The sequence below is a fragment of the Bidens hawaiensis genome, unplaced genomic scaffold (genome assembly GCF_021521415.1).
Source record: "Bidens hawaiensis isolate Kalapana, Puna unplaced genomic scaffold, B.hawaiensis_p1.1 tig00009067_1, whole genome shotgun sequence".
In the NCBI taxonomy this organism is placed as follows: domain Eukaryota; kingdom Viridiplantae; phylum Streptophyta; class Magnoliopsida; order Asterales; family Asteraceae; genus Bidens; species Bidens hawaiensis.
The window spans coordinates 133,780-147,555 of record NW_027491664.1 but is presented as its reverse complement, the minus strand read 5'-3'; positions in this window follow the sequence as shown (position 1 = coordinate 147,555).

Genomic DNA, 13,776 nt, shown 5'->3' with positions numbered 1-13,776 from the left:
GTGTGGTGTGAAGTGTAACCGAGTTAGGGTTCATCTAGAGACACACACGAGATGTAACCGAGTTAGGGTTCATCTAGATGCAACTGAGTTAGGGTTCATCAAGAGTTAAACCGAGTTAGGGTTTGATAGTTTGAAAATCAGTTTTTTGAGTTAGTTTTTCTGATTAGTAAACAAGAGTTATTTATTTACATCGTGTTTGATTATCGATCTCAGACTTAAGCATTTATCCTTTGGTCAAAGAGTTTTTTGCATACAATTTATCTATTGAAGGGTATTGCAACCGATTGATCGGTTTATAATTTGATATAAAATGATATAAAATATAATAATTACCGGCCGTAAACAATAGAATTGAAAGAATAAATTATCAATCAATCAATCAATCAATCATACCCAGTAAAATCCCACCGACAGCAAAGCTATAGGTAGGGTCTGGGGAGGGTGGGATGTAGGCACACCGTACCTCTATCCAAAGGAATAAAGAGGTGGCTTCCAGAGAGACCCTCGGCTCTAAGTACATGTGTATGAAGCAAAATAAAGGAAATCAAAGTTTAACAGTTATATAAAAACTACTACTAATTATAATAATATTAATAATAAGGTCACAGTTTAACAGCTATATAAAAGCTAATAATAATTATAATAATAATAATATATGTAAGGGAAATACCATTATGGTATGTTTAACCCAAAGCCGAAAATAAAACCTTAAAATATGCGAAGCATTTAAGTCAAAACTTTCATCAAGCCGAGAAACTTGATCAAAATATGATCATTTTGCACGTCACGAAACTTTTGATATCTAAAAGACGACATTTTGAAATACAGACACGACATTATTTGACTATTATAAACTTTTTTATTCACCGTTTACGTTTTTCTTCTCATAGTTAATATATTAGGATTCTATTATTTAATTTGTAGATTGCCACACATAAAATATTACACCGACAATAAATAAAATAGAAACAAACTAAAGAAGTTTTAAATAGCATCCCAATATCTAACTATACTATTAAAACAATAGACTTTAAGTCAATTTGGCTTATTCCTATTGGTTGTTTTCTAAACTTTCCATCTATATCTACCACTTCTCTAATTTTCATTTGAATAAAATAAATCAAAATTAGATTAAAATAATCTACAATCAATTCTCTTTAATGATTAATAATTATAATTATTAATTATTAAATTCAATTATTTATATTATTTCTATTATTATGTATTCATTTTTCATTATAACATAATTTAACCTAAAAACCCTAATAAGTTATCTCCTCTTTCACGCATCCATCATCTTCCACCGATCTCAACCTTCAATTCATTTATCCGACCAATTCACCGTCCACCATCGATGAAGCTTTTCACCAGCTGGACTTTTAATCTACAGCATATCGGCCTACCCATGACTGTGTTCGCAATCCATCAACGTTACCACCGGTCACTTAAATCATCAGATTTTATTTTTTGTATTTTGATTCAATTGAAACTATATTAATGGTAACAAATAAAAAAAGATATTAGTAAGTTATTTTTGCACAACTTATATCAATTACTTAATTGTTAATTTGCTGATTAATTATATTATGTTGATTATTTTTATAAATTTCAACTATGTGATTAAAGTTTTAAATATATCATAATATATTATAATTTTAGATATACGGTAATTGATAATCAATTTTACGTATACGGAATTATTGAATTGATGATTAGTTGTATAAATGTTAATAAATAAATTAGTAAGTTATTTTTCTACATTAATAATTTAATGATGTAGGTTGAAATTTATGGTGTCAATTTAAAGATATCAATTTTAGTTTTAATTATTTTGTATTTATAGTATAATTTAAGAACATTACATTCAAGTATTTCAAATTTTGAAAATCTCTTAATTAAGATCTCCTAATTTTGTCCATAATTTATGCTAATTCAAAATCCCTAATTTTATTTTTTTAATTAATTACATTTATGCATTCCTTCTTTATTCAACTCTCCAAAAATTCAATCATTTACTACTTATGTATAAATACTAAGGTTTTGACATAAGAATTCTTACACTATCACACCATATTTAGCAAAAACGAATATTTTGTTTGTAAGGTTTATATTTTTTGTCGTGCTTATATAATTCATTATGTTTTTTTAGTTTTTTGGTTAAAAGTGTTATTGTTCCGAAATTAATAATTTGTCACCACTAGGAAAATGGAGCCGAAAAACATCACAATGTTGAACCAATTGGATGTGCTAAAAAGTGACTGTGTCCTCAAGGTGCGTATTTTGAAACTATGGTGATGTGGTGGAAACAGTCAATTAAATATTAACTAAACTAAACAAGTAATAAAAACTAGACTTATGACTCAACTACACAAAACACCGGCAAGTGAACCGGTCAATTATACTAAAGCTAAGTAAGTCCGGAATATCGAACCCACAGGACTCTATAAATTACGTTAATTAACTAATTAGACTCGACTTACGACACGACTATTTATTATTAATGTTTACAGGGGGATTTTTAAACTAAGATTAATCTAAGAAAGCAAATAAACAAGTAAACAAGAAATAAGCAATTAAACACAAGATCAAAAGCAATCAGAGAAGGAATCTACGTAGGTAAGAATCCCATACATCAACAATCATCAAGCAATGGACAAATAACATGATTATGGAAACTGATTTCTAAACGTATTCATCTAACGAACCCTAAAGGACCCTTGACTGAATCAAATGAAATCCCAAAGAACAATTATTAGATTATTAAGCAATTAGTTGAATTGATTTCCGCAAAGTTATCAAATAGGGTTAATTAATAGTATCTAAAGCAAGCAATCTTACGAAACACTAAACCCTAGATAACTTGATAAGCTAACATGACATCATGAACACGGATCAACACAATAAGCAAGAATATTGTCACTATCTATCCTAGCATGCAATTGACCAAGACACATGAACAATTCATCACCTTACAACTATTGGAATTTAGCAGAACATTCAAAACCCTAACAAACTATCAACTAGCTTCTATGATCTAATGGGCCCATTCAATAACAATAATCAAAACACCAAGTAATGATTAAACATAAAACCTAAATCTAAAGAACACAATGAAGAGATATAAGATCTATGTGAAGCTATACTTAACAATCAATCAAGATAATAAACATTCATATGCATCGTGAAAGCAAAAGCAAGTCTTTTACTATTAAATCAACAAACCATAATCAAAGCATAAGTCCAAAGCAAGAATCAAGTCTCAAACATGTTCATCAAACCTAGGTAGACATGAAGTCTAGCCTAGAATCATTATTGAAAACAATCCTAAACAAGTATTAAAAACAAAGAGGAAAGACATGATAAATAATGAACAGGGAATAAAAATTAGAGCGATAAAACCCTTTGCGATTGATCCTTGAACACCCGGATGAAAGCTTGATGATCCTCCTTGATTCCTAGCCTCAAAACCTTCACACACCCTTGGAAAATCGGCTCCAATAGTGTCTCCCTCGGCTAGGTTTGCAAGAGATGTTTATATAAGAGAGTAACGGGCTTGGACTTGCAAAGATGGCTGACCAGAAGGCCTAGGCGCCCCGCGAAGGCATATTGCCTTCTGCCTTAGCGCGGCGCGGCGCCCTCTTGGGGTGGGATTTCGGATTTTTCTTTTTTTTCTTGTTTAATCTTGTTAAATCTTGATAATTATCTTCCTTAAACTCCAAGTAACGCTTAGAACCTTCTAGAACTTGCTTCCCTTGTTTCTCCAAGCCACCACATATATGAAAACATAACAAAACATTAGTGAAGTAATCATATAATCATTTACGAGCAAAATGAACTCAAACATATTATGAAATGATAGAAAGAATTGGATTTAACATGCAAGACACCAAAAGATTAAAAACACGATAAATATCAAATAAACTTGACTCAAGACCTTAAATAATAAAAGATTGACGAAACATGAATCAAACCGAACTCAAAACATTAAGTAAACATAACTTTACAAGGGAATCGAGATGTATAAATAGACGTATATCATATGGCGTCTCAAGGACAATTAAAAGCCCGGAGAAGATTGGTCAATAGAAATGACTTTGCAAGACGAAATGGTACTGTTACACATTCATTAATTTTACTATATTATTCATACAATTTTGTACTAATGTTAATAATAATGTATCAAGGTAACATAATTCAAGCTTATGTAAGGAAGGCTTGCATCCCCAAGCATGATGTGTGGCTTTGTGAGAATAGCCCGTTGATTGTTATATTGATGTTCCATTTACGCACACAAATATAAGTTTGGCTAGACGGGAACTTGGGTATAAGCCGACGACAGATTTGGCGACCGGGTTGAAGAAGTTTGTTAAGTAGTATCTTTGGTATTATGGTCATGATCAAGGGAAAACTAAATTTGTACATTCATAGTTTTGATTTGTGTTTTAGTTTTAGGATTTTTTTATGAAAGAAGTAAAATATCTCATGAGCATGATTCTTTGCTTGAAATGAGAATGACTCAAAACAATGTTTTCATTTTTTTTTCTAATTTACATTTGTAAGTTGTGAACACAAGTTCCCCTTGATTAATATTATACATTTAATTTTATTGTATTTTTATATATTTTTTACACGGATGATCAACATGATTTAGGTTGTCTTAATATATGTCAAATCTACACATTCATAGTTTTGATTTGTTTTTTTAGTTTTAGGAATTTTTTGGATGAGAAAAGAAGGAAAAGATCTCATAAATATAATTCTTTGCTTAAAATCAGGATGAAAAATATTCTCATTTTTTCTAATTTACATTTTTTAGATTTATATACATTTAATATGGTATTGTAGAAACCGATTATTACTCATCTATACTTAGTATATAAAAATGTATTATTATATCTTAGTCTGAAAATGTACAATTTAATATATATATATATATATATATATATATATATATATATATATATATATATATCTTAGTCTAAGAATCCCATTATTACAATTATATAGTTTGGTTATGCATTATTATTCTTTTAAGTTTTTATTCAATATTAATATAGATTGTTTTCTCAAACTTTAATATGTTGACCAAGTCATTATAATTTCTATAAATATATATTACAGTTTTCCAAAATACATAATGATATTTTCAAAAACTTTTTATAATATACATCACTCACATTTAATACTATTAAATTTTAATCAATAATATTTATCAAAATATGCATCCAAATTAGTGACACTTTAAATTTTAAAATAAAGGTGTATTATTTTTGTAAAACTATTTAACGATATAAATTTTAATATATAATAAACAAGTTAATTATTTATTATATATTAACTTAATACATAATCCATAATTAAACATTTTCATAAATTTAATTTTATGTAAGAGATTTTTAAATAAATGACTTCTGACATTTCCATAATTCACAAATTGGATTCCTTTATTAATGTTATGTAATATTGTTTCAAAAATAACTCACACAGTTTTTAAACTATATGAAATTACATCAATTCGGGAATGCTATATTTTGAAAGGAACACTTACTCCTCTTGGTCGACAACGGTTTTGAAAGAGAAACGTGTTTTAATATTTATTAGTTTGCTAATGATATATTGTTTCTGGAGTGTTTGGAACAGAGGTTTAACAACGAAGTAGTATTAGTAATATTATAAATGTTATCATATTATTTGTTTTATAGATTAGAATACTTGCTTATTTTTTGTTACTTGAATGGTTGAAATGTCCGAATTAAACCATATTAGCAATGGTGATATCCAATCCTAAGACACCGTCAATGCAATATCGGAAACTTTTAATTTGTATGTTTAATATCTATGATATGGAACTATTACTTTTGTATTTTTAACTTCTCTTTTGTTATGAAGGAGAGGATATCATTTGGTAAGAATAGTGCTACTCATATGAAAATTGTTGAGCCAAACTTTGTTAACAAATCTAAATAGGAACATCGAGGATACTTATGACAGTGTTGACGGTGCAGTTTCAAAATTAGTTACTAAGTCTAAGACAAAAGATGTTATAGGTGATGTTGGGATCGGAAATAAAATCTTATGAATCATTTTATATGTTATTATTATAACATATATGTTTATTTAAACTTTTGTAATTGTTTATAACATATGAATCCATTTTGTTTATAGCATATTAATTATATTAAAGTTGTACTTTTAATTTCAAATGATGCAATTACCGTTTGACTAATATTCATGACGTAATACCTTATAATTCGAATTTGTAGCAACCAAGAAAGTTCAAGAGACTCACAATACAAAGTTGATCATTCATTTCAAATTTCATATTGTTTGAAGGAGATAAAGGTTGTGGGTTATAGTTTACCTTTAATTGGTGGTTTGGTACCTTATTGTTCTTTTGTATTAGTAGATTAAAAATATGTTTTGGTATATTGTTAGTTCAAATACTAGCTAGATTATTATGGATTTGGAACTATGACCCGGGTTTGAAAAAATTAAATATATTTTTTACAAGTTATTATGTTATTATTTTTATATTTTCAACCGTGCGTAACATTGGCTCTAATATAGATATCAATAATAATGATTATATCAATAATAATCGTTCTCTTAAATATACTAAACTTTCATTTGTTCGTTTTTATCAATGATAATCGTATTACCAAAATTATCATTATATTAAATCAAATTACTTAAATCATGTTACACTTTTAAATTGACTGGTATTAATTAACTCTTTATTTAAATTTCTGTTTTCATCACTACTAAATTAGCATGTACGGAATATGACGAAAATTTTAATCACCTGAGTAGATGCAATTGTCTAAATGGGTAAAAAAATATAGCTACAGAGGAAACGGGTTAAATGGATACACACTGAAAGAAACATAAAAGATAAGGAGCACAATATATTAAAACAATATTATTTTATTGTTATATGCATTTAATAATTATTTAACGTAATTTATCCACAAAAGAGTTATAAAAAACTAGATGCGAAAGCTTTGGCTAATTTCCTGAATGATATATATTAGGAATCAACTATATGTCAACTACACTTGAATGGGGATTAATATGTTATTGAATATTGATTAAGACTTTATTTTAAAGATCAATTAATTATAGTATTATGAAAGACTAAAATTAGGTTTTTGATTGTCACATTGTTACCTACAACACTTTTTAAAGTGAATATACCATTGCTTTTACAACTTGCAAGATACATACATTATGCATTTAAAGAATCAAAGATGTATATTATCTACTAGGTTATTGACCCATGGGTGCCACTGGTGGAAACATATAAATCATGTAACATCCACCGGTAATATGAAAGTGGAAAACATAATCTCATACATACATACATACATACATACATACATGTGGAGACGAGAAGATGATATACAATTGTTAATAATGTCGGTAACAAAATAAAAAACTTTATTAAACATAACTTTCAAATGAAAATAATATGCATTTTACAATCATTAGATAGATTAAAAATGAAAATTTCATAAATTACAAAATATTTCCTGATAAACGACATTTGTAGTTTTATTTGTAATTTTTCCTTTCTTGTCTAATATAAACACCGTCTCTACTCTTGACTCATGATAAAGCAACACATAGTTGATCATATGTTTAAGTTTTAACAAAATTAAATTTCTATTTCATCACCCCAAATTATCATGTACGAAATATGGCGAAAATTTTAATCTCTCGAGTAGATGCAATTTGCCTAAATGGGTAAAACAATACAGCTACAGAGCACAATCTATTAAAAAAATATTATTATATTATTATTATTATTTTTATTATTATTATCAAATAACTATTTAACATAATTTATCTACAAAGAAGTTATAAAAAATGGATGAGAAAGCTTTGCCTATTTTCATAAATGATATGTATTAGTAATTAACTATATGCCAACTATAGTTGAATGAAAATTAATATGTTATTGAATATTGATTAAGACTTTATTTTGAAGATCAATTAATTATAGTATTATGAAATACTAAATTTAGATTTTAGATTGTCATAACAGTTGGTTTTGTAACATAAATTTAAAATATACTTATAAAAAGAAATGTCTTCGATATTGTTCATCTTTTAACATTGATGTGCAACAAATATTTAAATTGATGTGTAAATAAACACGTGTACTATCTTAGAGTAATAAAAATTACGGTTATTGATGTGTAACAAATGTCTTAGATAAAGTTCATGTTTTGAATCAACATTGAGATAGAAGTTTTGTTGAATCAAAATTGTAAAATTATTTTGTTGATTTAGAGACTAATTTCTTTGTTTGCTTATTATTGTACTCATGATATAAGTTATAAAATAATTTATTTTTTCATTTATCTTTGTTAGTGTTTGTATGTTTTTGTATTTGATTCAAATAAGTTATGATGTCTTATAATTCATATAAAATTATCATTTATTTATAAATACAACATTTGCATTTCTTTATTTATAAATACAACAACGCCATTATAGATATACCAGATGATATTTTGGTTGATGATTTATCCGATCCTATTTCTGTTCTGATTGATTTTGTATATCTAGCATTATTGGAAAATTTTAATGATATTTTATATTTTCAATAAAGTGTCATACTTGCACCTTTAAATGAGGTTGTCCAAAAATATTAATGATACATTTTTGTCTTTGTTTCCCGAAGAAGAAGTTAAATATCTCAAATCTGATAGTATAGACAAGTCAGATAGTGTTGCACCTGGTTTCGATCCAACATTACACTCACTGGATTTTCGAAATGGTTTGAAGATGTATGGTATGCCTAATCATAGATTGGTTCTAAAAGTTTGTGTGCCAATAATGTTACTAAGGAATATTGATCAGAAGAACGGTTTATGCAACGGAACCAGATTACAAGTAATTAACTTGGGGAGGCGTTTTATCGAAGTAAAGGTTATTTCAGGTACTAACATTGAGTTTCGCACTTATATAACTCGTAGTGGTCTAACTCCTTCAGATAAGAAACTACAATTCATATTGAAACGAAGACAGTTTCCTGTTGCGGATTGTTTTGCAATGACCATTAATAAAAGTTAAGGCCAATCACTAGCAAGAGCTGGCATATACCTGCGAGAACCGGTGTCTACACATGGTCAACTATATGTGGCTTTATCACCAGTGAAGAGTAGAGATTGTGTTAAAATGCTTATATTAGACAAGGAAAGTAAAGTTACAAGTAAAACAACAAATGTTGTTTATAAGGAACTATTTACTAATTTATAATTGTAAAATGGATGTTATTTTAATTATATGTTATGTTTTGACATGATTTATATATCAATTGATGCTAGAAACGTGTAGATGTTACATGATTTATATTTTTCCACCCGTGGCGCCCACGGGTCAATAACCTAGTTAAATAATTATATAAACTTAGAAAAATTTATAGATGATTGACGTGCGTTGAGGCATGTTGAATACACATTCAATGACATATAAAGAATATTCTTGCAATGTATTTGACGATAGTAACTGATATAGATGTAATAAAAGTAGAGTTAAGTTTAAATCTGAACAATTGGACGGGTTGAGTGGGTTAAGTCACATTTAGATCAGAATAGGAGGTCAATATGTGTTCTAAGTAAAATAAGTTTGGATTAAAATATGTCGGTGTTTGTTTGGTAAGCAAAATAAGTTGGACGTATCGAGTGGCACATGTTACCTAAGATTACACTATCTATCACTAAATACGATTTTATTTGTTAGTTATATTATGTATTAGTCGTCACTCAAACACATATTACATCAAAAGAAGTTTCATCCCGATTGTGTAATGATTAAAATGGGTGGGAACTTTTTTTTTTTTATTTGAAATGTAAACTTTTATAAACAACAAACCCAACAAAAAAACAACACCTAGAACGCCCAGCCTTCACAAGCCGAAGAACAGAGCAACACCAAAAACAAAAAAACACAAGGGGAAAGTTACATAAAGTCAAACTTACACCAATTTAACCAATCTATCGATCTATTTTTGAATCTATTTTTAAACCAAAGGCAACCGAGCGACTTGATGTCTCCTATAATCTCATCCACTTTCACCTCCTTCCCTTTGAACACCTTCTCATTTCTCGCTTTCCACATTCTCCAAAATGGGTGGGAACTAGTGTTTAACTTTTAACATGAGAAGTTTAATAAGAAAATTAGAGCATCTATATTTAAACCAAAGTCGCCATTATGCTAATAAAGTTTTAAACTACGGAGTAATTAAAGTAATAATAATTATTCTAGTTTATTTTGTTAAATTATTTTATATAACAGTTATTACTTTAATTCAAAACTATAACGTAATAATTAGCGTATGTATCATGTAGGCACTCTAATCTTTTCCCACTACTCACATTAAAAATGTAGATGTTTAAACTAGCAACATGATTGAAACACATGTCCAAATTAACAAGCAGAAGGTTTTGAGCTCGGCTACATTTTAGTTTTACATTTTACATAACTACAAAGTGTGTAAATATACATTATAACCAACACACCAGCACAATATATCTCAACAATGACACAACTACACAACAAAGAAAGACCAAACTAGTATCATATGACCATATATAACTCCATAATATATCACAATCAACCACCAAACTCAATTACATTTAGGGAACCTCACGCCACATTGCGCGGCCACCTTCTTGGCCCCGGGAAGTCCAAGATAGCCACCGAAAGTGGGATCACCCGATTCACGACAAATACAAGCCTCCTGACCTTTGAACTTGCGGCAACACTCTCGAGAAGGCGGTATGTTTGAAACTATTGATTGAAGACACCAACTGATCTGGACCGGGTCACATCTAGATTGCGCTTGAATGTGTCCGGCAGAAAGTAGCACCACCATAACAGCCACCATGAAACACCGTACAAAGTTTTCCATGATTAGAAGTTTGAAAATATGGAGGGTTGTGATTTGGAAGTGAGGTGTGGGTTCCATTTATAGAGATATTGTGGTGCATGATGACACCATGACATTGTTCTTAGCCAAATTATAATAAATTTTTAAATCAAAATAGCGGCCCACGGTGGCACTTAACTAATCACCATGGGGTTACTAAGATTTAGTTTATGTTCAAAGAATCAAAGGTGTTGAAAAATTGTCTATTAATTATATATATGTCTTTGGGTTAATGTCTTGCAAATAGTATTCATGAATGCATCTATTAGTCTTACTGGATATACTGTTTTCATATTATGTTCCAATATAAATAATTTGACTAATTGTTTATTAGCTAAACCGATAAACATATAAGTACAAGCTTTTTCTTGTATTCAAATAAAATTAGAGATTTGAATAATTTGATTATATCTTTCTTGCAATTGGAAATAAACTAAAAGAGTTATGATGCCTCACACCCCGCATAGTTTATTTGACCACCCGTCCATCTCCCTCCCTCCCAGGATAGCACGCCATCGATTCATCCGGTCCCACCACCAACGTCAAAGAACCACTAGACATGTCGCATATATATCGATGGCTTCACTAAACGGATCATATTGTTGTCAGATAAAAATCGACATCACTTGTACCTTGATAGTTTACACAAACTCTAAATTGTGTCATACTTACAAACTTGAACACCAAAATGTGTATGTGCTTGACACAATCACACAAACCCAACTTGTTCAACGTAAGAAATATATATTTTACCACAACATATACACATGTGTATATAATAAAAAAAAGGGTTGGAGGAGGGAACCCTTACCCCGGTACCCATTTGGATACCCATCACCCCACCCCGCAAGAGGTATGACGCCGGTAAAACACCTCCATTCAGTCCGCGACAGATCTGGGCCGACCCTCATGATCGAACCCGCGCCACTACGGCTTCCCTGTCTTAGTAGAACTTCATTGGTGACGGGTACCTCAAGGCCGCCTGGAGTAGGATTCGAACTTGAGACCTCCCATAGGAAAGCCCAAGCCTTATCTAACCCAGCTAGACACCAATTGGTACATGTGTATATAACAACTATGAATAAACTATAAAACACATGTTTGTTTTATTTTTTAACTGTATTATAATTTATAAATGTCTAGCAAGTTTAATTTATGACAAAACATATTTTTTAAATTATAAAAATAAACAGTCAACCCATAAACTATTAAAGCCCACCATGCTGACACGTACAAACCCATTTAGTTAAACCTGTTTTGATCCAAACGTTACCAACCAAATACGTGTAATTAATCTAACTATGGCCACAACTTTAATGTAAGGTTGCTGCAAACTTTTGTTCAATCTGAGTTTAATTTGGAAACTTTGAGTTTGATTCCGTTTAGCAAATTTTGGTAATGATATTTGTTTGGCCTTATATTATATTTGTAGTTCCAATATGTAGGCGTTTGGGTATACAATTTTAATTTCAACTGGTGATTTAGGTGTTTGTGGCGACTAGAGGTGGTGTGTTTATTGGATTTTCAAGAGTGAAGTGTTTAGGTCGGCTTTGTGTCTCTACCCATAACACCCTAAACCACTCCTTATATTATAAAAACCTCACTCGCTAAATTTGATGGGAGGATTGTGAATGCTCTAAAAGGATTTCACCTACAAAATTCAGCTCGTCGGATTTTTGCTAGTAAGTTAATCTCTCGTTAGCAATTTCATGTCAGTAATATTCTTTTTCTAGTAGTAAAAGCGCTGGTGTGGTTGGCGCTTGCATAAGGGTTGTTAATGGATATATTATGTGTTGAATGTCGGTAATAGTGACGAGTGTCGAGAGGTGGTGATTACCGGAGAGTGGAATCTAATAACTCTGGAAAATTTAACAATAACAATAGTTTAAGGGTATTTTTGTATCGGTAGATTGTCAACTTTGGTCCGCAGTTACTTTTCTTGAATATATGTTTTGTATTTACATATGTTGAATTGATACATAACAAGCTTACATACAAGAATTTACAAACGTGCACGTAAGAACTTTATAACCAAAACAGTTTATAGAGTTGCAATACATCTTTTAAGAATTCATTATGATCAAAGTAATTATTTATAATACTAACGGAATATTAACAAAGTATTGAAAAAATATTTATAAATCAAGAAAAGAATAAAATTGCGACGGTATACTTCTTTGTAGACACAATTATGCATTTAGTCCTGACGTTTATCTAAAGTGACATAATTAAGTAAAGTTTAAAAGTCACAGGAATGGATACTAAGGTTTTACTTTTTTAACAACTTAAGTTCTAACTTTAAATTTCGTTAAATGTTAACAGAAATGATGGACATATGCAAAAAACTAAGAATATTACTGTCGTTACGAAAGGATGAACAATGACGTTTTATCTAAAAGTTAAAACAATTGTGTCAAACATTTATTTTCTATTAGAAACCCTTTTTAAATAAAGATTTAATCCATATAGACTGATATTGGCCGATAATAATTCATATTCATTTTATCACCACTAGTGGCATCAAATTTAAAAAAGTTGGCCCCAATGGTCCTCTGTTAAAAAGGACTTAACGGCGCTATACTGTTTTTTAAAGTTCAAACAATTAGAGTTTTTGATAGGAAGGAGGATGTTGGTCGATTGATGTAAAACTTAGCTCAAAACGGTACTCCAAAACGACGAAACAATGCTTCAATTTAAGTGTTTAAGTTTACAATTAACAAAAATCAAGACGTATTGACAGTATTATCCTTATTAATAACCTTAGGTAAATATTAATATAGATATATTTAATTTGGTTTTATTTTTAAAATATGAAAAAACTAATTTAAACATTTTCTCTA